Genomic DNA, 27,230 nt, shown 5'->3' on the forward strand with positions numbered 1-27,230 from the left:
ATAACTATACCTCCCGATTTTCGGTATTCTGAAGGTTGTGGCCTTAATATCCCACCGAAATGTCTGAAATTTGGTACTAAGTCTTCTTTGGAACTGCAAAGCTTTCTGCCAGAAATTTGTCAGCACAGGTCCAAGTTTTGATATTGTCCTCATATAACTATACCTCCCGATTTTCGGTATTTTGAACGTTCTGGCCTTACTATCCCACCGAAATGTCTGAAATTTGGTATTAAGTCTTTTTTGGAACTGCAAAACTTTCTCCCAGAAATTTGTCATTATAGGTCCAAACCCCCATAGAACAGTGATTCCCGATTTTTGATATTCTGAAGGTTTTACCTTAATTATTATAATGAAATTGCTGAAATTTGGTATTAAGTTTTCTTTGGAGCTGCAAAACTTTTGGCCAGAAAATTGTTAGTATAGGCCCACGTTTTGATATAGCCCCCCATAGAGAATATTGGGTATAGATACTCGTTTTAATATAGCCGCCAATTCGTAATGGAGGATATAAAAAGTTCGGTCCGGGCGAACCTAACGCTGTTCTTGATCGTTGTAATCAACCCTGTCTTTCGGCTCAAAATGGGTTAATTCAAAATTGCAGCATACAGATGAGCTATTGGAATTTTAAGTGCAGCCCATTAAAAAAAACTACTAAATACTACTATGAATGAACGAATGAATGGAATGGACACACAACAACAACAACAAGAAAACCAGCTAACATACATAAGTCCCGATTTAGAAGTTAACAGTGTATGTAACAGGGGAAGCTATGTACGTACATATGCAATGCAATTACACGATTGTGGCGACAACAGCAGTGTCGGAGATGTTGCGACTTCTCGCAAACGAATGAATTAACTGCCGACCATGTTGGCGGCTGCTAAAAGACATAACAAATGTGGCAAAAAACGCCAAAGCCAAAAGCATAACAAAATGTTAAGACAGACTTAGTGGAAGCTCATAACGGCATTCGGCACTCAGTTGCTAAACGTCTTTACAGAGAGAAACTACCAGTGAACGGTAGAAAGAAAAAAATATTGAAATATAAATTCCATAAAAAAACGAAACAATAAAAAATAATAATAATAAAAAAGGAAAAATATGCCAAATTAAGAAATAAAGTTAATGAGGATATAGTGAAGGAAACAAAAGAAATAATAACGGAAAATCAACAAGTGAGAGAAAATGGAAAATTAAATAAAAGTGTTATTTAATTAAATGATTACGACGCTAATGAAGTGATAATAAAACAATAAAAAATTTAAATAATTGTTATTTAAAAAAAGTTTATTACAAAAATTTACAACTTATTACTTGGGTGCTGTGCCGTTTTCCAGCTGTTTGAATTTGGATAAAAAGTAAAGTTTGTTCGTTTTGCAAGTTTTCCTTTTGCTGGGTGAAAGTTTTTTTTTGATAACTTAGTTTCGTAAATTAAAATAAAAAAGCCAAAACATAAACCCCGTTTGCTAAACTATCGACAAAAATAAAAACAAAACCAATAACAGCCGCCGTTTTTGTTTCGCTGTGCGCGATTTGCCGCTAATGACTCTTCGGTTTTCTTCTTAATCCAAATTAAATTGTTTTTGGTTTTTTTTTTTGGATTGAAGAGTCGAATATTGTGACGTTTTTTAAAGATTGCTAACAAAGACTGCAATAACAAATTAAATAAAAAATAAGAAAAATTACACAGTGCTACAGCCTACTGCAGATCCTTGAAGAAAATAAAAATTTGTGTTAAGTGCATATAACCAATTTTCGAATTTGTATAAGGCCATGTTTATATTATAGCCTTTTGCAGGGTTAACCTTCTTTATGAGGATGTATTTGAAATATAAGCAATGGAATTGACATTTGAAACCCAGTGGGCTTGTTAAATCCGGTTATATATAAACGTACTATAAAACTACATATTTAACAAGTAAAAAAGTATCAGTCGGCTTTGCCGACAGAGATATACCCTCAGCCTGTGTATATTGAAACAATTTTTTTCCAAAAAACGCATGTATTTAGGGAGTTTTAAGAATTTTGGGCGTTTGAACTGACAAAAATGTTGATTAGGATTTAATATCAAAAGTTTTGCGGAGGAGATACTAAAAAGAATGGATCTCCAGCCACTATATATGGTTTTTTAGAACTTCAGGGATGTTTGCTCAAGAAGTATGAACTTGCCCCTGAAACAACTTTTACCATCGCAATTGAGGCAGCAATGCAAGTTGCTTCAACAAAAATCAAAGTGATTCGAAAGCAGGTCTTAAAGTGAACATGTATCCGAAATTTTGAGTGGGAGGTACCGGATGGAGTGGACAAATATAGTCCATATTTGAACCTGATCTATATCTGCTAGATATATTAGGATGTGTAAAGTATGGACCAATTCGGCCACTCTCTTCAAGAGTTATCGTACGCACAATTTTTCCGAACATTTTTGAACTTTTGTGGGGGAGGTACCTGAAGGAGTGGACCGATATGGCTTATCTTCGAACTTAAACTATGTTTGGACAAAATATTACTAAGGCCAAACTTTGGACCGAATCGGCAGACCTGTTCGAGAGTTATTTTGCCCTCCAACCTCCTCACACGGTGTCATAGGGGTTTTTTGCAACTTTCAGGCTATTTTCTCAGGAAGTATGGACTTGCCCCTGATGAAACTTATACCGTCGTATGGAGGGCAGTGAATACAAGTTGCTAAAGCAAAAATCAAAGCGATTCGAGAGATGTTCCTAAACTGAACTTTTCCAAAATTTTGTGTGGGAGGTACCCGACGGAGTGGACCGATTGAGTCCATATTAAAACCTGATCTAAGTCTGGTACACGCTCCACGATGGGCAAAGTATGGACCAAATCGGTTACACCCTTCAAGAGTTATCGTGCGTACAAATTTTCCGAACATTTTCGAACTTTTGTGGGGGAGGTACCGGAAGGAGTGGACCGATATAGCTCATCTTCGAACTTAAACTAAGTTTGGACAAAATATTACGAAAGCCAAAATTTGAACCGAATCGGTTCATCCCTTCGAGAGTTATCGTGCGCTCCAGCCAGCCAGACAGACAGACAGACGGACGGACATTGCTCAATCGACTCCAAATTGTCTGAAACACATTTCGTCCAAACATACTTGGGGTCTAAAACCATTATTTCGATGAGGCACATTTTGCCCGTATGAAAGTGTATACACCCTTCATAGCCTAAAGGCTGAGGGTATAAAAACAAGTAAGAGAGGGCTATAGTCGGACTGGCCCACCATGTGATACCCTACACTACTACATATATGTATTAACTCATCGCGTATTAAAACCGTTTTAAAATTTGATTTTGCCTGGCTGGGGAATCGTTTTGAAAGAAGGTGGCAAAGCGAATCATGCTGCAATGTATGTAAAAAAATCTAATTGGACAATGAAAACGTTAGGGCACCATGTAATATGCAACAATGGGAAAATGTGGTTCGCTACACATAACCCATTATATATTAAGCAGCAGGCCCGTTATTTAGCAGACACTTTATTGCAATTTTAATCGGGGGGGGGGGGGGGGGGGGGGGGGGGGGGGGAAGATCAGTAGTTCTATTTTCATATGTAGTCTACTTTGCCGGTATATGCGCTCCAGGAAAAAAAAATAGAACAAACATATTTTTTTTGTATCTTTCATACAAATGTAATGGTCCATTTCACCCGCTAAATAATATCAGATCATCATCCAAAATTGTGGGCCTCTTCTTCGACCTGAACTCTCACCTCATGCAAAATTTCGTCATTATTGAACTATAATTGCCACCTCTAGTGTATTTATCATTACACTACAAACAAATAACAGGGTATATTAGGCTGTAACTCTGTTATCTGAACATGTACACCAACACAATTGACATCAATAGAAAGGTCAAGCGTTCCTCTTCCAAGTATAGCTTACTTGCCCGGAATGTCTCTTCCAGGAATAAATATATAATCTTTATACTACAATTTTTCACGATTTTCACACAAAAGTTTTGGTCCATTATATTATCTGATCGCCATCTCAAATTGCAAGCTACTTCATTGTCATATACTCTTACCTTATTTAAAATTTCGAGGCGATCTGACTATTATTGCGACCTACAGGGCATATACAACATCGGATAAAAATTATGTTTTTGGTCCATTTCACCCGCTAAATAGTTCACGATCATCACCAATTAAAATAGCGATCTATTCTGATGTGAAACCGACCTCCATACCAAATTTCGTGACGATCAATCCAAAATTGCGGCCTGGAGTTTGATTACAATTTATAATGGACAGACGGACGGACGGACACACATTTCCAAATCGCTTTATCTCGCCGAGATATGAAGATTGGTATACCACATTGGGGGTCACCGACGAATATTTCGCGGTGTTACATGCATTTTTACCAAAACAAACTTATAATACCCTTTCCATATAGTGGTGTAGGGTATAAAAATATATATCTATATGAAATCCTCCAGAAAACAATCCAGGTCCTGATTTTGAAATGTAGCCCTCCATGACTTATCTTACGTATGTTGTTAGGAGGTCCGATATATACGATTTTGTTCACATAGTACCTGTAGACCCAGGTATATCTTTTGGCCAACAAATATACACCCTCACTCTTTGTGAATTGTAACGTTCATCTATTGACAATATCGAATTGAATTTCTTTTCCCCCAATAATTATGTATTAGGGCCATCTTTGGACTCATGAACTTGCTGACAAAAATACATATTTGGATTAAAGCTCAAAAGTGTTGCGGATGAGGTATCTGAAGAAAGGCATCGGTAGATCTTATGGGGATCTTATTTTGGGAGCCATTTCTTATACCCTCCACCATAATATGGAGGGTATATTTAAATTTGTCATTCCGTTTGTAACACATCCAAATATTCATCGGAGGCCCTATACAGTTTCTAAGTCGATATAACCATGTCCGTCAGTCTGTTGATATCAAGATACAGCTCTCAATTTTTAAGCTAGAGCTTTGTAATTTGGTATAGAAGTTGTAATTTGATATAGCCCCCATAGAACAGTGCCATCCGATTTTCGGTATTTTGAAGGTTTTAGCTTCAATATCACACCGAAATGCGTTCAATTTGGTACTTAGTCTTTGTTGGAGCTGCAAACTATTCACGCAGAAATTTGTCAGTATAGGTCCACGTTTTGATATAGCTCCCATAGAAAGGTACCTCCCGATTTACCGTATTTGAAGAATTTTAGCCACTTTTTCTTACTGAAATTACTTATAGTTGGTATTTAGTCTTCGTTGGCGGATATACAACTTTCCACCTGAAATTTGTTGATATAGGTCCACGTTTTGATATGGCCCCCATAGAACGGTACCTTCCGATTTTCGGTAATTAGTTGGTAATTAGTGTTATTTGTGAATACAAAACTTTCCCTCAGAAAATTTTCAGTATAAGTCCACGTTTTGATATAGCCCCCATATAACTATACCTCCCGATTTTCGCTATTTTGAAGGTTTTAGACATACAATCTTACCGAAATATCTGAAATGTGGTATTTAATCTTTGTTGATGCTGCAAAACTTTCCTCCAGAATTTTGTTGGTATGGGTCCACGCCTTCATATAGTCACCATAGAACGGTAACTCCCGATTTTCGGTACTTAGAGGGTTGTGGCCTCAATATTCCTCCGAAAGTGCTGAAATTTGGTATTTAGTCTTCGTTCGGGGTACGAAACTTTCTCCCAGAAATTTGTCGGTATAGGTCCACGCCTTCATGTAGCCCCCATAGAACGGTACCTCCCGATTTTCGGTATTTTGAAGGTTATGGCCACAACAATCTATTGAAATGGCTGAAATTTTGTATTCTTCGTTGGGGGTATTCAACTTTCCCCTCTAAATTTGTTGGTACAGGTCGTGTATTTTTTCACCATGGGAGCGGCAATTTATCCCGGAATGCCTGCTCCGAGCTCTTCTGGTCCGTGCCGGGATAAAAATGAACCCCGGGCCAGTATGGATCTGTTCCGTTTGCCAGATCAACAATGGTGAGATGTAATGGATGTATGGAATGGGTGCATTTTTGTGGGTGCTCTGGCCTTAGTAGCACCCGGGATTACAGCGACAGGTATGTTGCTGCTTGCTGCGTCAGCACATCACCCAGTGCGTCTTCTACGTCGTCGTCGGAATACGAGACGCCCCCGCAGTCTCCCCAATAACAACAACAAATGCAACAAACACCACATGTTGTTGTTCAACGGCCCGGAAATGCATCATTCCTGCAATTCAATTGCAACGGTCTGCGCAATAAGGTCAGTGAAATTGTGGACTTTATGAGTCGGAAAAACATCATGGTCGCCGCGATCCAGGAAACAAAGCTCACCGCCACCTGTAGCTTACGTTGTGATGGTTACAACGTTTTGCGGAAATATCGCACAAGAAGCGGAGGAGGAGGACTTGCCTTCCTAATACACCAGTCTGTCCAGTACAGACCTATCTTGCTTGAGCTAAGCTCTAGTGACCCATACATGGAGTGTATGGGGGTAGCAGTAAAGTGTGGTACTGCCGAGGTAGAGCTGCTTAATGAGTACATACTGCCGATGAATAGCTGTACCCTGCGTTATATTCCCAATATTAGTTTGCTTTTAGAGGGCAATAACCGTCTTGTGCTAGGGGACTTCAATGCTCATCATGAGCTTTATCACTCCGTCCTAGGTAATGACCAGAGGGGTACAGCGCTGGCAGAGCAAATCGATAGATCCACGTTTTGCGCCGTGAATAAAGACGCTCTTACGAGGATTAGAGGAAACTGCCACAGCTCGCCAGATATCACCATTGTGGCACCAAGTCTGATAAATGACGTATCCTGGCAATCCGTCATTTCCCTTAGTTCGGACCACCTCCCTATCATCGTCTCCGTAAACAGACCACCCGACTTCATAACCTCTGAACCCCGTACTTTCCTGAACCATGGGAAAGCTGATTTGCAAAGTTTCAGAGAATTTACCAATCACCGCTTCATACAATTGCCCACCCCCTCAGATCCTCGGGTAGCTGAGATAACTTTCCGAGACATCATCACTAAAGCAGCTGCTCGCTAACTACCTGCTGGTCGAATACCCGAAATAAGACCAAATGTCCCAGCAGAGCCGACGGGACTAGCAAATGTACGTGATGAGCTTCGTCGTACGAACCCCGAAGACCCAAGATTAGAGAACTTACTCTTGAAGTTAACAGGCTAGTAGGCGAACATAAGCGGAAAAAGTGGCTAGACCATCTGAAGCAATGCAACATTGGTGCAGGAATAAGTAAATTGTGGGCAACGGTTAAATCACTCTCGAGTCCGGAAAAGAAGGATGGCAGAACGGCTGTTACTTTCAACGGCGTGACAGTAACTGACCCAATGAGGTGCGCGTGTTATTTTAACCGGCAGTTCATAGAGCACCCCGAGAGTGATAGGGCGAAGAGAAGTGTGCTACGCCGTATAAGAAGAGCTCTTCCAGCCGAGGAGGTACCACCACAATTTACGATGAGCGATGTTGCAGATGTCATCCGAAACGCTAAATCATCCAAAGCGTTGGGCCCGCACCGAATATCGATGGTAATGCTTAAGCAGCTGGATGAACCTGGAGTTGAGTATTAATAAGTGTTCGGAAAATGCATAGTACTACAACAGCATTAGACGCCATATCCACACATATCAGTAGAGGACTGAACCAGAAAATGCCGTGCGACCGAACAGTCATGGTGGCTCTTGACCTATCGAAGGCCTTCGATACCGTCAACCATGCCAAGCTGTTCGAGGATATAGAGAAAACTAATCTCCAGCCATGTTTTAAACATTGGGTAATCAACTATATGTGTGGACGCCAGTCGTTTGTAGAATTCAGAAACAATAAGTCCAAAACCCGTAGAGTGAAACAGGGAGTTCCTCAAGGAGGGGTGATATCTCCGGAACTGTTTAACCTCTATCTTTCTGAAATTCCACACCCTCCAGACGGCATAGAGATGGTGATGTATGCGGATGATTGTACGATCTTGGCGTCGGGTCCTATAGTCGATGACATATGTGATAGGTTAAATGTCTACATAGCTGACCTAGTGCAGTTCTTCCATCTGAGGAATATGAAAATATCCGCCGCTAAATCCACAGCCACGCTGTTCACCACATGAACGGCTGAGATGAGGCCCACTGAACATATTGGTCGATGGTGCACTGATTCCGACCAGTAACTACCCTAAAATACTGGTTGTAACGTTCGATAGCATGTTCAAGTCGTCCGTGCATGCACAGCTATTTGCAATAAGATCAGAAGTATGAACAAGGTTCTCAGGGGTGCTGATAAAGAAACCTTGTTGACCACCTACAATACAATAGGCCGGTCAGTGGTAAGCTATGCGGCGCCAGCGTGGTCTGCAAAGGTTAGCGCATCGCAGTGGAAGAAGATTCAAACCTGCCAGAATGCCGCCCTGAGGACTGCAATCGGGTGCCTCCTCATGACACCAGTGGACCATCTTCATGAGGAGGCGAAGGTTTTACCGATGCGTCAGCACAATAAGATGTTGTCGATGCAGTACCTGCTTGGGTGTTACCGCAGTGAGCATCCCTGTCACGATTTAATGGGCAGGCTCCCCCCACCCAGGCACGTCAGGAGAGACCTTCATGATCAAGAGGGAGAGGTCCAAAGGTATAAAAGAGAACCGCTAGATCAACGAGCCTATCAGGCAGGCATTCACACCAACATGGTTGCACAAGCAGTACGAAGATACAGTGTGAATGCCGTACTTGGAAACCATCCCCCATCAATCGCCAAGAACGCCAGCTGCCAAGGCAAACACGAGGGGTTTTAGCTAAGTTAAGATCCGGACGATGCAGCCGCCTCAATTCGTATTGGGCCAGAATTGACGCCACGATACCCAACATATGCCCAGCATGTGGATTGGGATCACACGATACTCTGCATTTATTCAACTGCCCAGCTAACCCCACTCACCTGTCTCCTCATTCTTTATGGACGCAACCAGTCCAGGTTGCAGAATTCTTGAGTCTGGACACAGAGGAACTTGATAACTGAAATAATAAACGAACATATATGTGTTGCTACAACAACAACAACCGATATTCGGTGGTTGAAAATTGGTAGTTAGTGTTATTCGTGAATACAAAACTTTCCCTCAGAAATTTGTCAGTATAGGTCCACGTTTTGATATAGCCCCCTATAGCTATACCTCCCGATTTTCGGTATTTTGAAGGCTTTAGCCACATCATCTTACCAAAATATCTGATATTTTTATTTAATCTTCGTTGATGCTGCAAAACTATCACCCACGTCTTCATATAGCCCCCATATAACAGTACCTCCCGATTTTCGGTTTTTGTGAATTATAACTACATTTTTTGACCAAACTATCTGCAATTGAACATTTGAGGTTCCGAGTGGTCACAAAACATCTCCACCAAAAACCGTCAATATAGGTCCATGTTTAGGTATAGCCCCCATATATACGGTGCGAACTACCTGTAATTTGACTGTTCAGGTTCCTAGTAATCGCAAAATATCTCCACTAAAAACTGTCAGCATAGGTTCATGTTTTGGTAGAGCCCTCATGTAACGGCACCTCCCGATTTTCGTTTTTTTATTTTAGCTACAATTTTTGACCCAAATATCAGCAATTCGACATTTGAGGTTCCCAGTGGTCACAAAACTTCTCCATCAATATGATATAGTTTACTTGTTACTTATTTGAATTGACTTGCTCACATGCCTCACATAATCATATCCATGACTCATGTTTGACCTATGTTTGCGCTCATATATAAATGGCGCCCAATTTGATATAGTATATATGTATGTTTTGTGCTTTGTGTTTTGGAGTTTTCATGGAAAGAAAATCTTATCCTAAAGAAAATCTTAACTTAAAATCTTAAAAATAAATCCCTCCTTTGCAGGCACTGCACGTGTTTCGCAGCATGCGATCCTTTAAACATTTGCTTCGCAATATGCTGAATTTGTATACAAGTCTGTAGCCTTGTGTAATTTTCCAAACCGAAAGTTAGTGACTAAAAATTACCAGAAATTTACAAAAAGTAGCACCACCGCTGTTGTTGCATTTCAAGCTACCATTACTCGCTAACTTGCGTTACGTTGTTATTGGTATTGGTGGTGCTGGTGGTACTGATTGTAACCTGCAACCGAAAGTGTATAACGAACACCAAACAAAAAATTGAAAAAAAAACATAACAAATACTAAAACGTTTTCTTTAATGTAATTTGGCCAAATTCAATGAATCCGAACATACTACCACAACAGCGACGACGATCGGTTACAACGTGATATACTGCATTTGTTGATGTTTTTCGTTGTTGTCTTTGTTGTTGTAGATATGTGGCCGTTCCATTAAATTTAATCACCGTGATTGTCGTAGTTGTCTTGCTTTGTTGTTATTGTTGTTAACAACGTCACAAGTGCGTGCTCGTTTCGTTTTTTTTTGTTTTTTTTTTTTTTTTTTTTTGCTGGGGCCAGCAATTGCATTGGAAAACGTTTAATATTCCCCAAAAGCGTAGGAAATCGAAAAAAATAAAATAAAAGAAAAAAAAATATTTGTATATTGCAATCTAACTAACGTTGCCTTTTATCGGTCAATTCATTAATTTGTTACAAAAAAAATATTTAAATTTTATTTACAATTCCACGTTTTAACGGTTACACATTTTCGTTGTTTATAGTTGTCAGCGTCATAAACACCTTTATATAAAAAAACATCAACATCATCGCCGTCATCTCGATCAACACCATCTTTTGTCAACGATTTGCAACCGGAGATAAGGTAGGAGGAATATTGTTTTTGTTTTCTTTTGTTTTATTTCTTAATTTATTTTCGAGTATTGCCTTTATTAGGCAATTATTTTATTATTGAAAGAAGAATTTTTCACACAATATCGCAAATTAGTATTTTATGATTGATAAACAAATTATTCTTATGTATTTAATAATGACATATATTCATACAACAACTATAATATGGTGGGAGGGATCTATCACTATTAAGTCATCTGGATCTACAATAGAAATAGCACAGGGAAATCAATTTTCATGTGTATAAAACTAATCGATAGCCTTTAGCCCTCACCTTTCCATCAACTTTCGACTTTCGATTGCCTTTTGCCCTCATCTTTCCCCTTGATGTAAGAAAGGCAAGATTTACCGAACTTTGTAGACACAAATTTTGCCCCCCTTTTAAGATCCAGTAACGTTTCCAATGTTTGGGAGAATTACTCTAATTATTCCCTTTTTATTTCCATCAATTTCAGAAAGAAGACTTATTAAGCCATGTAATCACTTTCCACTTGTTGTTGCATGACCTAAATATTAACATGTTTCCAAAACAATACCCAATGCAATAATAATTTTCATGTCTTGGAATATTTCCATTTCACCATCATCTCCAGAACGTGAAAGAGAGAAAGAAAAAACACTTTTTTCTTTTAAATTTAATAGCTTTAAATTTCAAGCCGAGACCAAACCGAAAATAACGGCCATCATTAAATGTAATTTGTGGTGTGTTATTTTTGGAAGGGCGGCCGTATTATAATTTTCCATTTACAAGTGAAGTTTTAATGAAACACTAATATTCTTTTGAATACCATGAAGAAATTAACAACAACAATCCACGCCTAAATAGCTGAGCATAAGCTTTGAAAAATACCTTAAAATCCACGCCTAAAATTTTTCTTAAAAATCCACGCCTAAATAGCTGAGCATAAGCCTTAAAAAATACCTTAAAATCCACGCCTAAAATTTTTCTTAAAAATCCACGCCTAAATAGCTGAGCATAAGCCTTAAAAAATACCTTAAAATCCACGCCTAAAATTTTTCTTAAAAATCCACGCCTAAATAACTGAGCATAAGCCTTAAAAAATACCTTAAAAATCCACGCCTAAATAGCTGAGCATAAGCCTTAAAAAATACCTTAAAAATCCACGCCTAAATAGCTGAGCATAAGCCTTAAAAAATACCTTAAAAATCCACGCCTAAATAGCTGAGCATAAGCCTTAAAAAATACCTTAAAAATCCACGCCTAAATAGCTGAGCATAAGCCTTAAAAAATACCTTAAAAATCCACGCCTAAATAGCTGAGCATAAGCCTTAAAAAATACCTTAAAAATCCACGCCTAAATAGCTGAGCATAAGCCTTGAAAAATACCTTAAAAATCCACGCCTAAATAGCTGAGCATAAGCCTTGAAAAATACCTTAAAAATCCACGCCTAAATAGCTGAGCATAACCCTTGAAATATTCCTTAAAAATCCACGCCTAAATAGCTGAGCATAAGCCTTAAAAAATACCTTAGAAATCCACGCCTAAATAGCTGAGCATAAGCCTTGAAAAATACCTTAAAAATCCACGCCTAAATAGCTGAGCATAAGCCTTGAAAAATACCTTAAAAATCCACGCCTAAATAGCTGAGCATAAGCCTTGAAAAATACCTTAAAAATCCACGCCTAAATAGCTGAGCATAACCCTTGAAATATTCCTTAAAAATCCACGCCTAAATAGCTGAGCATAAGCCTTAAAAAATACCTTAAAAATCCACGCCTAAATAGCTGAGCATAACCCTTGAAATATTCCTTAAAAATCCACGCCTAAATAGCTGAGCATAAGCCTTGAAAAATACCTTAAAAATCCACGCCTAAATAGCTGAGCATAAGCCTTGAAAAATACCTTAAAAATCCACGCCTAAATAGCTGAGCATAAGCCTTGAAAAATACCTTAAAAATCCACGCCTAAATAGCTGAGCATAAGCCTTGAAAAATACCTTAAAAATCCACGCCTAAATAGCTGAGCATAAGCCTTGAAAAATACCTTAAAAATCCACGCTTAAATAGCTGAGCATAAGCCTTGAAAAATACCTTAAAAATCCACGCTTAAATAGCTGAGCATAAGCCTTGAAAAATACCTTAAAAATCCACGCCTAAATAGCTGAGCATAAGCCTTGAAAAATACCTTAAAAATCCACGCTTAAATAGCTGAGCATAAGCCTTGAAAAATACCTTAAAAATCCACGCCTAAATAGCTGAGCATAAGCCTTGAAAAATACCTTAAAAATCCACGCCTAAATAACTGAGCATAAGCCTTGAAAAATACCTTAAAAATCCACGCCTAAATAGCTGAGCATAAGCCTTGAAAAATACCTTAAAAATCCACGCCTTAATAGTTGAGCATAAGCCTTGAAAAATACCTTAAAAATCCACGCCTAAATAGCTGAGCATAAGCCTTGAAAAATACCTTAAAAATCCACGCCTAAATAGTTGAGCATAAGCCTTGAAAAATACCTTAAAAATCCACGCCTAAATAGCTGAGCATAAGCCTTGAAAAATACCTTAAAAATCCACGCCTAAATAGCTGAGCACAAGCCTTGAAAAATGCCTTAAAAATCCACGCCTAAATAGCTGAGCATAAGCCTTGAAAAATGCCTTAAAAATCCACGCCTAAATAGCTGAGCATAAGCCTTGAAAAATACCTTAAAAATCCACGCCTAAATAGCTGAGCATAAGCCTTGAAAAATACCTTAAAAATCCACGCCTAAATGGCTGAGCATAAGCCTTGAAAAATACCTTAAAAATCCACGCCTAAATAGTTGAGCATAAGCCTTGAAAAATACCTTAAAAATCCACGCCTAAATAGCTGAGCATAAGCCTTGAAAAATACCTTAAAAATCCACGCCTAAATAGCTGAGCACAAGCCTTGAAAAATGCCTTAAAAATCCACGCCTAAATAGCTGAGCATAAGCCTTGAAAAATACCTTAAAAATCCACGCCTAAATAGCTGAGCATAAGCCTTGAAAAATACCTTAAAAATCCACGCCTAAATAGCTGAGCATAAGCCTTGAAAAATACCTTAAAAATCCACGCCTAAATAGCTGAGCATAAGCCTTGAAAAATACCTTAAAAATCCACGCCTAAATAGTTGAGCATAAGCCTTGAAAAATACCTTAAAAATCCACGCTTAAATAGCTGAGCATAGGCCTTGAAATATTTCTTAAAAATCCACACCTAAATGGCTGAGGATAAGTCCTGAAATATTCCTTAAAAATCCACGCCTAAATAGCTGAGCATAGGCCTTGAAATATTCCTTAAAAATCCACACCTAAATGACTGAGGATAAGTCCTGAAATATTCCTTAAAAATCCACGCCTAAATAGCTGAGCATAGGCCTTGAAATATTCCTTAAAAATCCACGCCTAAATAGCTGAGCATAAGCCTTGAAATATTCCTTAAAAATCCACGCCTAAATAGCTGAGCATAACCCTTGAAATATTCCTTAAAAATCCACGCCTACATAGCTGAAGATAAGCCTTGAAATATTCCTTAAAAAAACCACGCCTAAATAGCTGAGCATAAGCCTTGAAATATTCCTTAAAAAAACCACGCCTAAATAGCTGAGCATAAGCCTTGAAATATTCCTTAAAAATCCACGCCTAAATAGCTGAGCATAAGCCTTGAAAAATACCTTAAAAAAACCACGCCTAAATAGCTGAGCATAAGCCTTGAAATATTCCTTAAAAATCCACGCCTAAATAGCTGAGCATAAGCCTTGAAAAATACCTTAAATATCCACGCCCAAATAGCTGAGCATAAGCCTTGAAATATTCCTTAAAAATCCACGCCTAAATAGCTGAGCATAAGGCTTGAAATATTCCTTAAAAATCACGCCTAAATAGCTGAGCATAAGGCTTGAAATATTCCTTAAAAATCACGCCTAAATAGCTGAGCATAAGGCTTGAAATATTCCTTAAAAATCCACGCCTAAATAGCTGAGCATAAGCCTTGAAATATTCCCTAAAAATCCATGCCTAAATAGCTGAGCATAAGGCTTGAAATATTCCTTAAAAATCCACGCCTAAATAGCTGAGCATAAGCCTTGAAATATTCCTTAAAAATCCACGCCTAAATAGCTGAGCATAAGCCTTGAAATATTCCTTAAAAATCCACGCCTAAATAGCTGAGCATAAGCCTTGAAATATTCCTTAAAAATCCACGCCTTAATAGCTGGGCATAAGCCTAGAATATTCCTTAAAAATCCACGCCTAAATAGCTGAGCATAAGCCTTGAAATATTCCTTAAAAATCCACGCCTAAATAGCTGAGCATAAGCCTTGAAATATACCTTAAAAATCCACGCCTAAATAGCTAAGCATAAGCCTTGAAAAATACCTTAAAAATCCACGCCTAAATAGCTAAGCATAAGCCTTGAAAAATACCTTAAAAATCCATGCCTAAATAGCTGAGCATAAGCCTTGAAAAATATCTTAACCCAGATATGCCCAACGTCCTATATATAGGACACACAAAATTCTTGCTAATTTGATATCTTATGTTTATCAAAGTACCGTTTATTTTGGTGATATACTCAATACACATCTGTAGCTCTTGGGATATTATGTGATTCCATTATTTTGAGCTACTATTTTTGAGTTTTGAGGTCTAGTTCATCGAAGTTACCACCTATCGCTTAGTTTTTACAATGATTTGCGTTATGACCGATTAATTATTGGGTAGTTTTATAACGAAAACATACACGATGTGGAGCCTACTACGAAAAAACGTTAACTAGATGCCGAAAAGGTGTCTTTGGACTATATGTCAAATGTTTTGTGTCCCATAACTCCCAGTTATAAGATAAAACCCTGTGTCCAAAAGTGGCCTCAAAAACCACTTTTTTCAAAGAATTTTTAAAAACATATAAACATACTGTTATTATTTCACATTTGCTTCTAAAATAATATAAAAATACTTTTAAAATGATCACGATCAAGCAATGGGCATATCTGGGTTAAAAATCCTCGCCTAAATAGCTGAGCATAAGCCTTGAAAAATATCTTAAAAATCCTCGCCTAAATGGCTGAGGATAAGTCCTGAAATATTCCCTAAAAATTCACGATTAAATAGCTAAGCATAAGCCTTGAAATATTCCTAAAAAATCCACTCCTAAATAGCTGAGCATAAGTCTTGAAATATTCCTTAAAAATCCACGCCTTAATAGCTGGGCATAAGCCTTGAAATATTCCTTAAAAATCCACGCCTAAATAGCTGAGCATAAGCCTTGAAATATTCCTTAAAAATCCACGCCTAAATAGCTGAGCATAAGCCTTGAAATATTCCTAAAAAATCCACTCCTAAATAGCTGAGCATAAGCCTTGAAATATTCCTTAAAAATCCACGCCTTAATAGCTGGGCATAAGCCTTGAAATATTCCTTAAAAATCCACGCCTAAATAGCTGAGCATAAGCCTTGAAATATTCCCTAAAAATCCACGCCTAAATAGCTGAGCATAAGCCTTGAAAAATACCTTAAAAATCCACGCCTAAATAGCTAAGCATAAGCCTTGAAAAATACCTTAAAAATCCACGACTAAATAGCTGAGCATAAGCCTTGAAAAATATCTTAAAAATCCTCGCCTAAATAGCTGAGCATAAGCCTTTAAAAATACCTTAAAAATCCACGCCTAAATAGCTGAGCATAAGCCTTGAAAAATACCTTAAAAATCCACGCCTAAATAGCTGAGCATAAGGCTTGAAATATTCCTTAAAAATCCACGCCTAAATAGCTGAGCATAAGGCTTGAAATATTCCTTAAAAATCCACGCCTAAATAGCTGAGCATAAGCCTTGAAATATTCCTTAAAAATCCACGCCTAAATAGCTGAGCATAAGCCTTGAAATATTCCTAAAAAATCCACTCCTAAATAGCTGAGCATAAGCCTTGAAATATTCCTTAAAAATCCACGCCTTAATAGCTGGGCATAAGCCTTGAAATATTCCTTAAAAATCCACGCCTAAATAGCTGAGCATAAGCCTTGAAATATTCCCTAAAAATCCACGCCTAAATAGCTGAGCATAAGCCTTGAAAAATACCTTAAAAATCCACGCCTAAATAGCTAAGCATAAGCCTTGAAAAATACCTTAAAAATCCACGACTAAATAGCTGAGCATAAGCCTTGAAAAATATCTTAAAAATCCTCGCCTAAATAGCTGAGCATAAGCCTTTAAAAATACCTTAAAAATCCACGCCTAAATAGCTGAGCATAAGCCTTGAAAAATACCTTAAAAATCCACGCCTAAATAGCTGAGCATAAGCCTTAAAAATGTTCTTAAAAATCCACGCCTATATAGCTGAGCATAAGCCCTGAAATATTCCTTAAAAATCCACGCCTAAATAGCTGAGCATAAGCCTTGAAATATTCCTTAAAAATCCACGATTAAATAGCTGAGCATAAGCCTTGAAATATTCCTTAAAAATCCACGCCTAAATAGCTGAGCATAAGCCTTGAAATATTCCTTAAAAATCCACGCCCAAATAGCTGAGCATAAGCCTTGAAAATGTTCTTAAAAATCCACGCCTATATAGCTGAGCATAAGCCCTGAAATATTCCTTAAAAATCCACGCCTAAATAGCTGAGCATAAGCCTTGAAATATTCCTTAAAAATCCACGATTAAATAGCTGAGCATAAGCCTTGAAATATTCCTTAAAAATCCACGCCTAAATAGCTGAGCATAAGCCTTGAAATATTCCTTAAAAATCCACGCCTAAATAGCTGAGCATAAGCCTTGAAAAATACCTTAAAAATCCACGCCTAAATAGCTGAGCATAAGCCTTGAAAAATACCTTAAAAATCCACGCCTAAATAGCTGAGCATAAGCCTTGAAAAATACCTTAAAAATCCACCCCTAAATAGCTGAGCACAAGCCCTGAAATATTCCTTAAAAATCAATCCTTAAAACGTCACGCCTAAATAGCTGAGCATATGCCATGAAATATTTATTAAAAATCCACGCCTTAATAACTGAGCATAAGCCCTGAAATATTCCCTAAAAATCCACGCCTATATAGCTGAGCATAGGCCTTGAAATATTCTTTAAAAATCAACGCCTAAATAGCTGAGCATAAGCCTTGAAATATTCCTTAAAAATTCACTCTTAAAGAGCCTCGATATATTAACTAAAAATCCACGCCTAAATAGCTGGACATACGTCTTGAAATTTTCCTATAAATCCACGCCTAAATAGCTGAGCTTAAGCCTCGATATATTAACTAAAAATCCACGCCTAAATAGCTGGACATACGTCTTGAAATTTTCCTATAAATCCACGCCTAAATAGCTGGACATACGTCTTGAAATTTTCCTATAAATCCACGCCTAAATAGCTGAGCTTAAGCCTTGAAATATTCCTAAAAAACCAACGCCTAAATAGCTGGACATAAGCCTTAGAATATTCCTTAAAAATCCACGCCTAAATAGCTGAGCTTAAGCCTTGAAATATTCCTAAAAAACCAACGCCTAAATAGCTGGACATAAGCCTTGGAATATTCCTTAAAAATCCACGCCTAAATAGCTGAGCTTAAGCCTTGAAATATTCCTAAAAAACCAACGCCTAAATAGCTGGACATAAGCCTTGGAATATTCCTTAAAAATCCACGCGTAAATAGCTGAGCATAAGCTTTGAAATATTTCTTAAAAATCCACGCCTAAATAGCTGAGCATAAGCCTTGAAATATTTCTTAAAAATCCACGCATAAATAGCTGAGCATAAGCCTTGAAATATTCCTTAAAAATCCACGCCTAAATAGCTGAAATATTCCTTAAAAATTTACGCCAAAATAACTGAGCATAAGCCTTGAAATATTCCTTAAAAATCCACGCCTAAATAGCTGATCATAAGCCTTGAAATATTCCTTAAAAATCCACGTCTAAATGGCTGAGCAAAGCCTTGAAGTATTCCTTAAAAATCCACGTCTAAATGGCTGAGCAAAGCCTTGAAGTATTCTTTGAAAATCCTCGCTTAGAGAGCATGACTCTTGATATGTTTCTTAAAATCCACGCTTGGAGAGCTAAGTATGACCCTTGAAATGTTCCTTAAAAATCCACGCTTTTAGAGCTAGGAACGGTCCTTGAAATGTTTCTTAAAAATCCAAGATTAGAGAGCTAAACATGGCCCTTGAAATGTTTGTAACCGCTAAGAAGACCTCTTGGGGTCCTATATAGCAACAGAAGACTTCTTGAGCTCTTGAAGTATTCCTTAAAAATCCTCGCTTAGAGAGCATGACTCTTGATATGTTTCTTAAAATCCACGCTTGGAGAGCTAAGTATGACCCTTGAAATGTTCCTTAAAACCGCTAAGAAGACCTCTTGGGGTCCTATACAACAGAAGACTTCTTGAGCTCTTCAATAGGCAACAGGTCTTCTACAGGCAGCAGAGGACTTCTTGAGGTTTTCTATCGGCAACAGCAGACTTCTTGAGGTCTTCAGTAGGCAACAGAAGCCCTCTTAAGGCAACATAGGACCTCCTGAGGTCTTCTAGAGGCAACAGAATACCTCTTGAGGTCCTCTAAAGGCAAGAGAAGGCCTCTTGAGGTCTTCTTAAGGCAACAGAAGACTTCTTGATGTCTTCCATATCAACAGATGAGCTTTTGGTGTCTTCTGTAGGCAACTGAAAACTCCTTAAAGTCTTACATTGGCAATTGAAGACTTCTGGAGGTCTTCTATATGCGGCAGAAGAACTCTTGTGGTCTTGTATAGGCAACCGAAGGCAACTGAAAACTCATTAAAGTCTTATACGAGTATTGGCAATCGTTTGCCTATACAAGAGATCAAAGCATGACCCTTGATAAATTCCTTAGAAACCCACGCATAAACAGTTGAGGAGAACCCTTGAAATATTCCTTAAAATCCACGCCTAAATGCCCCAAAAGCTCAAAATACCAATAATCAAGATGTTCCTTTGGAACACCCTTTCTAGATCACAAAGATCTCTTCTGACGTGTCAGTGTCAGATAAGCCTCTCCACTAGATTGTGGCAGGCAATACCCAAATACGTACTACATCGACAACATCTTGTTGTTGTGATGTACCAGTAAAATCTTCGTCTCCTCATGTTGATGGTCCATTGGTGTCATGAGGAGGCACCCTGTTGCAGTCATCAGGTCGGAATTCAGGCATATTTGAATATTCTTTCATTGCTAAACTTTGGAAACCACACTGATTCCGCATAGCTTACCATAGAACGTCGTATTGTTTTGTAAGAGGTCGATGAGGTTTCTTTGTCTGATCTTGTCGCAAATAGCTGTGGCTTACACGGAAGACTAAAACATGCTGTCGAATGTTAAACCCAATATTTTGGGGTAGTTAATTGGTCGAAGTAATATGTTCAAGGAGAACCTCATTTCAGCAGCAGCTATTTTCATATTCCTCAGATGGAAGAAGCGCACTATGTAAGTTATGTAGATATTTAAGCTATCAGAGGTGTCACTGACGATACGATCCAACGCCAAGAGTGTACAATTATCCGCTTACATTAAGATCTCTATGACGTTTGTAGCGTTGCGGCATTTCTAAAAAGGAGATATAACCGCGGGAAACTTTCTTTTTCACCCTGAATTCACATATAGTTAATTATCCTAAGTTTCGAACACGGCTAGAGGAAAGTCTTCTATGTCTATGTCCTCGAACAGCTTAGCATGGTTGACAGTATAGAAGGCCTTCGATAGGTCAAGAGCCAGCACTTTGCCACCGGCGACAGGAGGGAGATTGACCTATATGATTCACCTCTGCTGGCATCATTGTCTGGCTTCAGTAGGAGGACCACCCTGTCATCTTCAATAAATTGAGGAGGATATTTATCAAATACTTAACTTCAGATTCATCCAATTATTTAAGCATTATCATTGAGATTTCGTTTGGACCCAAAGCTTAGGATAGTTTCGCGTTTCTGATGGTTGTGGTGACATATCCTCGCCTGAGGGGGCTCTTATACAGAGTAGCAGGCTTCTCTTTGCCCTATAACTATAAACTGCCGGTTAAATACCATTCACATCTCTTCGGATCTGCCACTGTCACGACTTTTAAAGTGACCGTAGTTCTATTATCCTTCCCGGCTTTGAGATTCCTACTGACCTTATCTACTATCTAGCGAAACCACAGCCAAGGTTATGGGCTTGGAAAAATTAGCGGGGAAAGATAATAATCCTGTACCAATGTTTCATTGCTTCAGTTGGCCTAGCCACTTCTCCACTTATGCTCGCTAACTTGCCTGTCGAGCGGCTGTAGCTGTGATGATCTTCCGGAAAATTCTCTCAGCTACCCGAGCAAATGGAGGAATAGGCAGGCATCACTCTGAAGCGATGCTTGGTAAATTCTCTGAATCCTTGCCAATCAGCTTTACCTTGGTTCAGAAAAGTATGGTGGTCGGAGATCATGAAGTCGTGTCATCTGTTAACGAAGACGATGATCGTAAAATGGTGTGAGTCAAGGGAAATAACGGGTTGCCAGGGCATTTGTCAGACCGGGTGCTACAATGGTGATGTCTGGCGAGCTGTGTGAATCTACACTTATCCTCGATGAATGTGAAGCAATCAATTTACTCGTCAACGATGTACTCTTTTGGTCATTGCCAAGGGCTGAATGCCAAAGGATTAAAGGTCCTTAGCACGGTTATTGCCCTCTAAAGTAAACTAATGTCGGGCATATGCAGGGCATAATCAGTATTCATCGACGGTATGTACACATTAAGCAACTTAACCTTGGCAGTCTGGCACTTTATGGGTAACTAGAGACAAGTTCAAATGAGATGCATAGGTCTGTACTGGACAGACTGATGTATAAGGAAGGCAAATCCTCTTCCTCCACTTCTTGTACAATCCTTACGCAAAAAATTGTAAACATTGAAATGTTGCAAGTTACAGGTGACTGTGAGCTTTGTCTCCTGGATCGCGGCGACCATGATGTTCCTTGGACAAATAAAGTCTAAAATTTCGCTGACTTTGTTGCAAAGACTATTGCAATTGAACTGCAGGAATGATACTTTTCCGGGAGCCTGAACAACAACATGTGGTGTTAGATGTTGTGTTTGTTGCTGAAGAATGATTAAAAAAATCCTTGGAATTGAGTTTGACAATAATCTGCTAATGTACCAATTTGTCCGTATTAACGCACAAACCTTTCAGTAGACAATGGAATACCACACTACCTCTGAGTTGGTAGTGTGGGATTTAGATCTATAGTTGTTATCTTTAAAGCTATCTTTTAAATGTCCATCTCTCTTTCTCTCTCTCCCTCTTAAGGTGTTTATATATATTTTTTTTTAATATTTATTTTTCCAACAATGATTGAACTTTGCTTTTGCTTGGAACTTTATAACGTTCTAAGGCAATAGGCAATCGTTTTTAAACCTAAGAAATATATAAAATATTTTGTTTAGTTTTTATTTTAGCTGTCGTAACTTGAAAAAAATATTATTATCAAAAAAGTTGATTAGCCTAATTAAACTTTGGTAAAATCATAACTTTTTTTAATACTTCTACAACGCCATAGACAATTTTATAGAGATCAGCATTACTTAAGAAGCCATTAGGGAATTGTATCTGAAATGAACTGAAAAGAAATATAAATATAATGCATTTTGAATTTTAGAAATTAGTCGTCTAGAATAGCTTTTTGGAAGAGCCTAAAATAATTGTGAAGAACAGAACAGAATAAAAGTGACATTTCTAAGGTAAGCGCAGAAAAGAAGTATGTGATAATTTAAATTATGCTTTGACAGCTTTTAGTGTTTTGGAACTATATGTTTTAGAATTGAATGTAGAATGTTCGAATGCATGACATCTTTCATCAGTTATTGAGAATATTTTCCCCCAACTGAGAAGTTTTATCAGAACTTTAAACAATTACGTTTTTTATGTGTAATTCCCGAATTGTGTGCTACATCATTTGATATAAGGAAGTGTTGTGAGATATTATCTCAATTACAAAGATGCTATTGTTTAAATCTTTATAGCCCATAGGCATATGTATTTTGTTTCAAACAACATAATTGGCTTTTTATGCTTACATGTAGGTCTTTTTATCACTAAATGTTAATGTTGGGTACTTTATTGTACATTTGTTAAGCCGCTTTGAAGATTTAATCTTTAAGAAATGTCTATTTTGCCGCTACTGTTTTTTTGAAACAAAAGACTTAAGACAGTAGCACGTGACGAGATCTATTTACAGTGTACGCATAGAAATGAAAGAGAAAAATGTTTACATAAGCCGGCAGGTTTTATGGAGATATTGTGGCATTATCCCAGGAAGTATGGACTCGCCAAAAAAATAAAAATAAAAATTACGGCGCACAGTGGTCCAAAATCGTTTTTTCTTGGTCAAAACTCTGTAACTTTTGAACGTATAGAGATATTTTCATAACAGATAACAAAATCAGATTCCCTATATATTAAAAACATTCGAATTCGATCTAGTATTGGCAAAGCAACTCAAGGTCAAAGTTAAAAATTTGAGTGTTTTTCATATTTATACCCTACACCACTATGTGGGGAGGGTATTATAAGTTGGTTTTGCCCAAAAAGTTTGTAACGCATCGAAATAATGGTCGTAGACCCATACTTATATATATCAAAATGAATGTCTCGACGAGCTGAGTCGATCTGGCTATGTGTGTCCGTCCGTCAGTCCGTCCGTCCGTCCGTCTGTCCGTCTGTCCATCTAAACCTTGTAATCACGCTACAGGTCGCAATTTTGATCGGATCGTCACGAAATTTTGCACGTTGATGGGGGTCCCGGAGGGGAAGAAGCCTATCGATTTTGGTGATGGTCGGATAAAATTTAGGGGTCGGAAAGGGTAAAAAACTTAGGTGGATAAAAATACAACGTTTTTTTCCAAAGCGAATATCTCAGCTTCTATATGGGGTATACCAAAAGCAAAATCTGACAATTAAAGTAGAAAATATCACTTTGCTAATGATGTAAAGTAGGTGCTCGTAGGTGATCAAACAACGAAGATATCACAATAGTAGCAAATAAAACACCAATTTTCATTTTTGCGATTTTAATTATATTGACGAATATCACAGCTGAAGTTGTAAACTTTCCAAAAGCAAAGCCTGACTATGAAAGTAGGAGATCCCGTCTTTACAATGATGCACACTAGGTCGGCGTAGGTAACCAAATGACGGAGATATCGCAATAGTCGTTAATACATCCCATTTATCCATTTTTTTGGAAATCACGCTACAGGTCGCAATTTTGATCGGATCGTCACGCAAATTTGAGGGTTAATAGGGGTCTCACAGATGAAAAAGCCTATTGATTTTGGTGATGGTCCGATAATATTTAGGGGTCGGAATGGGCAAACACTTATTTGAAGAAAAGTCAACATTTTATTTCAAAGCCAATATCTCTGTTTCCTTAAGAGGTATATCAAAAACAAAACTAGGCAAGGAAAGTAGAAAATATCACCTTTACAACGATGTAAAGTCGTAGGTGGTCAAATAGCAGAGATATGGCAATAGTCGATAATGCATCCCATTTTCCGATTTTTTTGTAATCACGCTACAGGTCGCAATTTTGATCGGATCGTCACGAAATTTTGGGGGTTTAATGGGGGTCCCACAGAGGAAGAAGCCTACTTATTTTAATGATGGTCGGATAATATTTAGGGGTCGGAATGGGCAAAAACTTATTTGGAGAAAAAGTCTACGTTTTATTTCAAAGCCAATATCTCTGTTTCTTTAAGAGGTATATCAAAACCAAAACCTGGCAATGAATGTAGCAAATATCGCCTTTAAAACTATGTAAAGTAGGTTGTCGTAGCTGCTCAAACAACGGAGATATCGCAATAGTCGGTAATGCATGCCATTTTCTGATTTGTTTGTAATCACGCTACAGGTCGCAATTTTGATCGGATCGTGGATGCGGGTCCCACAGAGGAAGAAGCCAATTTAGTTTGGTGATGGTCGGATAATATTCAGGAGTCCGAATAAGCGAAAAGCTTATGTGGAGGAAAGTCAACGTTTTTTTCTTATGCGAATATCTCCGCTTCTGGTTGGAGTATTCCAAAAGAAATACCCGTCAATGGAAGAAGAAAAGATCTCGTTTATATTGATGCAAAGTATGTTGGTGTAAGTGAGCAAACCGAGATATTGCAAAATTATGTAATAAACCCAATTTTTCCATTTTTTGTAATCACGCTACAAGTTGGAATTTTGATCGGATAGTGACAAAATTTTGGGGGTAGATGGGGGCCCCACAGAGGAAGAAGCCTATTGATTTTGGTGATAGTCGGATAATATTTGGGGGAAACTCATTTGGAGACAAATTCAAAGTTTTATTCTTTGTGAATATATCGGCTTCTAGTAGTGGTATTCCAACGGCAAAACCTGTCAATGGAAGAAGAAAATATTACCTTTACATTGATGTAAAGCTGGTTGGCGAAGGTGGCCAAACAAGGGAGATACCACATTAGTCGGTAATGCATCCAATTCTTCCATTTTTTGCAATCAAGCTACAGGTCGTAATTTTGATCGGATGGTCACGAAATTTTGGTTGCTTATGGGGGTCCCAGAGAGAAAGAGGCATATTATTTTTGGTGGTAGTCGGATTATATTCCCTAAAAGAAATGTTTACCAGTGAAAAGCATATGCACAGGGGTAGTGGTGTAGGGTATCACATGGTCGGCCCCATCCCGACTATAGCCTTTGCTCACTTGTTTGCATATAAATATGAGTGTTTTTGAGTTTATCATATGTTCTAACAAAAAAAAAGTTCCAAAAAATTTAATTTTGTTTTCCGAAAATTAAAAAATACTCATTGGGTTTTCACAAAACTCATACAACTCTTATAAAAACTCATATATTAAAAAAAATTTCCATTTATGTAAAAATTGATTTCAATAAAATTAAAAAGGGGTTAAACGGACGGAACAGATACAAAAGTATATATGGGCTGAAAGAGGACACTCTCTGGGATAAGTTCTAGTCCACTAAATTTTGGAATTTCACTAAAATTTAGTACCTGAGGAATAATAAAATAAACGGACTTAAAGACAACAATCCTACCTACCTAACAAAAAATAATGAACACAATACCCGAAGGACGGGACTGTTATAATTTTTTTTAAATTTCAAATTTTTATTCCAAAAAAAAAAAATTGTCAATTTTTTTTTTCAAAAAAAGTTTAAAATATTTTTTCCAAAAAATATTCAATGGGTTTTCATAAAACTCATACAACTTTTATAAAAACTCATATATTAAAAAAAATGTCCATTTATCTTAAAATTGATTTCAATAAAATTAAAAAAGTGTTGAACGGATGGAACGGGACGGGTACTAAAGTATATATGGACTGACATATGATACTCTCGGGTATCATTCTGTGAAAAGGTTTATTTGTTTCAAGCTGTTCCCTAAAAGTTTTAGTCCACTAAAGTTGGAATTTCACTAAAATTTTGTACTCGAGGAAAAATAAAATAGTTGACTTCGTGTAAACGCTACGGTAATTTATTGAAACGGTTCTTAAAGACAATAATCCTACCTTCCTAACAAAAAATAATAAACACAATATCCGAAGGACGGGACTGTTATACATTTTTTGGAAAAAAATTTTCCAAACTTTGTGTGGGATGTACACGAAAGAGTGGTCCAAAGTAGTCGATATTCGCACATAATTCGAGGTTGTAAGACATAATAAGAGCTTCGTTGCAGAACTAAAAAGTTTTTACACATTTTGCATATTATTCCCCAAAATGCGTTCCCGTACACCAAAAAAGTTGCAAAATGTTCACTTCTCTTTGAACAAAAAATGGCACTGAATAGCTTTCCCTTTAGAAACTTTTACACGACAACAGCAACATGTTTGCTAGCTTCTGGTTGGCTCACACGCCGACTTTGACATTTGTTCCAGTTTTTTTGACGTTTCTGTCATTTTTCCGTTCCCGTACATTTTGGAAAAATGTGTATGTGGAACTCATTTTCGTCGGTTTGCTCTTTTGACACTTTTACCATTAAAATTGTTATAATTAATTAATTTTAGCGAAAAGTTTTGAACTTTGCACAAAATATTACTAAGGCAAAATATAGGACCGTTCGTTCGATAGTTGTCGTGCGTTCCAGCCAGCCAAACAGACAGACCTCATCTTGTCGACTCTAAATTGTCTGAAACGGATTTCGCCTAAACATACTTGGGGTTTAAAATTAATTATTTCAATGAGGCACATTTTCATCGTATCAAATTGTATATACCCCCTTTAGCCTAAAGGCTGAGGGTAAAAAGTGACGGCACACAATGATTCATCGATTTTCCTGGCCAAAACCCCCTAATTTTTGTTGTCACCGATTGTTAATTTCTAAGTGGGATTAGATAGTAAACATATTGAAATGGAAACTAACATATTAGGTCACGTGGAGTGCTCCTAAAAACGAAATTTTTTCCTACTTTTCAAAATACCTC

The 27,230-nt window shown here is 37.7% G+C and overlaps 1 protein-coding gene across 4 annotated transcripts in view; it reads left to right on the plus strand.

Moving 5' to 3' along the window:
- Positions 1-819: 819 nt before the first annotated feature.
- Positions 820-27,230, plus strand: part of Ugt50B3 (UDP-glycosyltransferase family 50 member B3) — a 97,688-nt gene continuing 71,277 nt past the window's right edge. The window contains exons 1-2 of one of the 4 annotated variants that reach the window (XM_073989652.1): positions 820-1,361; positions 10,683-10,783. The gene's annotated coding sequence lies outside the window, so the exon portion shown is untranslated. The remainder of the gene's footprint in view (positions 1,362-10,682; positions 10,784-27,230) is intronic. The other 3 variants (XM_073989653.1, XM_073989650.1, XM_073989651.1) reach the window with 3 other exon arrangements.

The sequence above is a fragment of the Musca autumnalis genome, unplaced genomic scaffold (genome assembly GCF_047663935.1).
Source record: "Musca autumnalis isolate F117 unplaced genomic scaffold, ASM4766393v1 scaffold_5, whole genome shotgun sequence".
NCBI classification, from domain to species: domain Eukaryota; kingdom Metazoa; phylum Arthropoda; class Insecta; order Diptera; family Muscidae; genus Musca; species Musca autumnalis.